Genomic DNA, 6,000 nt, shown 5'->3' with positions numbered 1-6,000 from the left:
GCCAAAACTAGCGAGAGAATGGCGTCGCAAACATTAATATACAATAGAATTTCTGACCCTCCCTGTGTCGCGGCGGCTCTTTGTTTTTATAGGTTGTTGAATAAGCATTAACTAAGTAATTTGAGCGGCAGGTACTAATTTACAATATGTTGTGTTTATTACAAATGTTGGTTTCTGCGGGAACCATAATATATACAATATTTACATATATCAAATATGTATTGTAAGTATTATAGCTACTGACATCTTTTGCAATGTTTGATTTTTTTATACGGAATGAAACAGACCCTGACTAATGTATTAAATTTAACTGTCACCTGTATTAATTTTATTTTTGGAAGGAAATGGAAGATGGCAACCCACCAATGAAAATTGGTAAGGAAAAATTCCCGCAAGGGTTTACACTATTGTTTAACGATTATTCTAAATTATTTTAAAAACCGATTTTCATACCTGTAGCAATATTACCTGACACAATATAAATACAATTGTGTCAAGTCAATGATATAATAATCATTACATTATTATGTGATAATCAGAATATCGTAACTAGAAATATATTTTTATTTTACTTTTACTAACTTTGTAAATCATTTCTCTGAATATGAGACTACAAAATGACGAAATTAAATTGTCAATTTTTATTCACATATATAGAATTGATTCCCCAATTGATCGTGTTACTCAATCGAATATAGTGCTTATTTCATTAATACTTTGCCTATTCAGAGTTGAATTTAGTATTTACTAGTCCAGGAGCAGGCGTGGGTTTGCATCAATAGGAAATGCAATTAGTTTGAGTGCACCGTTTTTGATGTAGTGCTGAGTGCCAACAGGCCGGCTTGTGTGGATTGTAGAGCTATCCAATATAAATAATCCATTAGGTACGTTAATTGCGGTTAGCAAATAGGCTTATAATGTGTAAAAAGCAGTAATCACTATAAAGGTAAGTGGTTGCTACAGAAAAGCATCCAACCGAACATTTTTTTTTCATTTGTTTTATATGAAAGATCGTTACTTACCTTTGGCCCAGATTATTTTTTGCAAATAAAACTTAAAACTTCTTTTTATATTTTTTAATTGCAATTGGATAATATGGTATATTTTTTGGTAACTAATATCGAAGAAAATTGAATTGGTGACATAAATTTTGTAAATAATTTAGTCAGATGTTTCTTGGGCTATATGTAGTTCTAACATTTTGTACCTAATACGCTCGTTCTAGATATCACAACTCGCTGTATACCTTGGTGGTATAATATAGTTTTACTATACTTGCGTATACTGATGACCCAGAGCAGAAATTAATAAAGGTTTGGGCACATCCCATAGTAATCACCGTTTAGAAACGGAACCTTGTAAATTAGGGAGGATCTACATATACAAAATATTAGAACTTCGCCAAGAGCATGAGTGTGGAGATGAGGATAAATATTATTATAATTTACTGTGGCTATAACTTTGCGTTAGGATTCCATTTATTTATACCCAACTGTTAGAAGGAGAGTAAAGCCAAGTATGAACACATTAATATGGTGTGTTGTAATATTGATGACACAAGCTAAAATTTACACTTCTTCTGCCGTTTCAGGCTAACAGTTGGACTTAAATTCAACTGAATTTGATTTAAGTTTGTAGTTAAAATTAGAATGTTATTATTACATAACTGTGCACTCAATCATAAACATGGTCTATTTATTTACTTTTTAAATAACTACATTTGAAAATATAATTTCGTTTAGATTTAATATTAGATATCTCTCTAGCGGGGGTATACCCAACAGAAAATGTAAGTAACTGAACAGTTCTACTGATATTAAGTTCTTTGTGCCAACCTTGGACTGTTTCCAGAAAAGTAATGACTATTTTGGATTTGGCAAATGTTATTAAAATTGTTTTAGTTAACAAATATTAGTTTATATAGTGTATAACTTACCAAATTAGTAATAGAAATAAAAGTTTCAGTAATAAATGTCTAGATAAAATTAAAAGTTCATGGAAGTAATATTAAACAAAATTATAATTAAAAAAATGTGAAATAGGAATAAGACATAAGATCCAGTTAAGAACTTTATCCTTTTATAAAATGGCAGAATAATGTTCAAGCACTATTTACTAAAATATCCACCATTTTCTCGAACAAAATGGTATAAAATTTCTAAATCTAAGCATGAAACTGAGTAATATACAACAATACAGTCAGTCTGTAGTAATGCCACAGAATGCCTATCTAATTCAGTTTCTGTATTCAAGATCGTCGACAGTCCTCATATCTCCACTCTGGATCCAATCAAATGACCCAACCAGATATCATCTTATAATTTACATTCAGACTATATACTAATGTTACACCTATTTGTATATTAATGTTATTGTTACATTGAAATGAGTACGAAGGTATAATTTTAGTCCTCAGAAATGAGGTATGAATGGTATCATAATATTTTCTATAATATACTCAAGTTTAAAGTTGAAGTTTACCAGTTTCGATTACGTCTTGTCCCTAACGGGTCTAGGTAGCGAACTCTGAAAAACGGCGAGCACAATAGATCTATGTATGTAGGTCGCAATATTACAAGTCCAAGCACCTGACAATAACCCAATAAAAAAAATCCATCACGTCGGAATCAGTTATAATTTCTACCATTTTAGATGAAATAAACTATGAACTTATTGCATGAAATTAAATTGCATTGATGTGAATAGTACAAGTATTATGTCGTCAGTCATATTATTTGTCAACTGCCGTCAGTGGCAGGCGCGTTGTGCATCGAGTGCGCGCTACGCATGCCGTGTCCAATTACCCATTCGCAATATTTTCTATGCAGTGACTACCAGCGAATGCAATCAATCTGCACCAATCTGCGTTGAGCATTTAAAAAATATTGTAGTTTGAATGAATAATGGACTACATGAAGTTCAGTTTTATTATAAATTTCAACTGATGCTTATTTAATTCTCAGTTGGATTGTTTAAAAAAATTGAATAAGTTTATTACAAGATAGAGGTAACCGTTAGGTAAGCAATAAAACTTATGTCATATAACTTAGATTATTATATTTATGGTAAATACCGATTCTAATAACTAGAATTATAGATGAATACTGATAGTTTACCGCAGCCGTGGGTGAAGGTGTTAAAATTTATTTCCATGGGAATTACTAATACGCTTTCATTGTCATTTGTCTGCTCAAATGTTTCTATATCGAATTAACATGTTAGATTTTAGTTGCATAAGTCATTTTACATTGCATTTCAATATGCTTCCTCACACCGTCACCCACGTTAAAATGGTTATTATCACTTTCACAAACAGAGCACAAGATCTCTGTGACCCTGAATTTGTAGAAGTCGACTATCGTTGAAACTAACGAAACGTTTAGGAGGTACTTAAGAGAAATGGGTGGATAATTAATTAGCCGAATTCAAACAGTTGTGTTCGTAAAGCTAAGAAACCGTAGGTGAATAGATATACATCATTCATGACGTACTTAACAAAAATAACGTACAATATTGGGATAGTACGGAATAAGTACTCCATTACAACTATATATTATCCGTCTTCCAAAGTACGAACAACTTACGGTCCCTAAAGGACAAGCTAGCTTATAAAGATACAGGTGTCTGGTGTCTACAAAATGGACTATAGTTGTGGTAGCTCTTACATAAGCGAACAGAACGCTCGATAGTTGAACGTGCTTATGCACATTGCAGTTGTAAAAATTAAGCACAATATCTTACATCAGAGATTGAGATAATTCAAATAAAGTTCGGTAGTTGTGGTGAAGAAGTGTGCAGATATCGTGAGTGCTATGCGTCTCTATTTTTCGTTAGACAATCTAGTGACGGTAGTTGAACAAACTGCTGGCAGCTACCGACATTGACATCGCTGTCCGTTAGCTTGTGACCGTTCGTGGTGGTAATGCTTATTCGAAACGAGGCCGAGAGAGGAAATATTTTATGTGCACAACGCACCTCTTTGTATATTATTTATGTATTTTGTCTATTATTTTTATATAGAAAAATATATATGTCATTGTCATTATTGTTCTGATAACTATTATACTTTTATACATAAAGTTATATTATTTCTTCCTAAAACTCGTATTTGCATAATTATATTTACCAGCCTAATATATATACAGTCCTTCGTTCATACTTTATTTACTTAGATATTAAGATCCAATTAAAAAGAAGTGTACAGATACCTTGAGTGCTGCGCGCCACTATTTATCGTTAGATAATCTAGTGACGGTAGTCGAACAAACTGCTTACATCGACAACGCTACCCGTTAGCTTGTGACCACGGCTAATGCTCATTCGAAACGGCCGGGAAAAGCAAAAATACTCTATTTATCATAAAATTATTGGTATTAAGAATAGAATAGAATAGAATAGAAAATCATTTATTCAAATAAACTTACATTGAAGCACTTTGAATAGTCACTACATTTTTTGATCTACCGCTCGTTCGGAAAGCTGTCTCATCACACGAAGAACGAGCAAGAAACTTGCGTGTTGCTCTTTTAATAATTTTATTATTACTTTACATTTTTAAGTTTAAGTGTGTGAATACCACCAATTAGCACTAATTCAATTAAATACTCAAATAGAAAAAATATTGAATATATAACCAACTGGCTAAACAATTAATAAGAGGAAATCAGTCATAGTGATTAGAGCAGACTAGTCCCTACAAGCAGCACCCGTTCACGAGTATGACGGATGAGCCAGCCATCACTGCGCTCGACCATATTTTAGGGAGCCCAATGACCCGGCCCACCACGCCGCCACAAGTCTGGACATTTTAGTGAGCATGACTACTCAAAACACTAGACTACGTCAAAGCTACAATTGCCATCTGATAGTTATAGTATTCACATTTTACATAAGAATGCATGCGGAATCAATACAAAAACCGCTACGCTTTCATATTTCTAAAATCAATCAATTAAATCAAGAAAGCAATGAGAAAATTAAATTATAACGTATGCTAATAAACTAATTATTTACTTGATATGTTGTCATCTATGAATTCGTCTATCCTGTAATAGGCTTTTTTACATAAAAATTGTTTAATATAAGATTTGAATTGCCTCTCTGTCAGTTTTAATGCAGATTCTGGCAGTTTATTATAAAATCTTACGCAATTACCATAGAATGAGTTACTGATTTTAAGACTAAGATCCGATTAACTATATTATTAATGTGTAAACATAGTTAAAAAATAAACAAATCACAATCGTTTAATATTCGTGTAATTTAATGAAATTATTGTAAATATATAAATTGTACAGTGTTTAATATATGTTTTATTTTCTATCAGTTTTATTCTACTCCTAATTATTTTCTTCTATTTAATGGTTACAAATGTCATAGTATTGCTAAGAACAAAGTAATGTGAGGGTGCTTTCATTGGGATTCTTTACAGAATTTCATTATCACTATAATAGTATTGCAGTGAGCAACCAGGCAGTGAGTTGATATGTAATATCTGCAGGGGTTGTTTTATATTCTTACCGGGGTTTAGAGAAACTCTTATATGTTATTATCACATACATAAAAATTAGTATTATGAACACAGATATTCTTAATTGATATATTACATACATAAATGTAAAATAGTAGCATTAATCATCATAAGTTGACTTTCTCGTCAGTTATGTTATATTCGTAGATATCGATTTTACAATGATTAACTTTACACTACCTACATCTCCTGATCGTTCAATATTTTCATTTAATATACGAAAGGTAGAAGATACAGACCGGAATCTCGAGTAAACATGTCGTATACTCTCTTATACAAACGTTCGTTGCCCTGCCGTAACAAAAATAGTTTCCTCACACTTTAAGGCGAGGTGAAGCGGGGTCGATTGAATCGAATATTGGAGTATTCGAGAGGAGGAAATGCGATCCACTTAGTTGCGACACTTTCCACTCGATTTCTGAATTCGTTAGCTGTCATAGAATACGAAATCATACGGTGCTTTTTAAAGT

Source organism: Achroia grisella, unplaced genomic scaffold, assembly GCF_030625045.1.
Source record: "Achroia grisella isolate CSIRO2021 unplaced genomic scaffold, CSIRO_AGI_Agris_v1 utg1023, whole genome shotgun sequence".
Lineage (NCBI taxonomy): Eukaryota > Metazoa > Arthropoda > Insecta > Lepidoptera > Pyralidae > Achroia > Achroia grisella.
Note: the sequence above shows the minus strand (reverse complement) of the source record.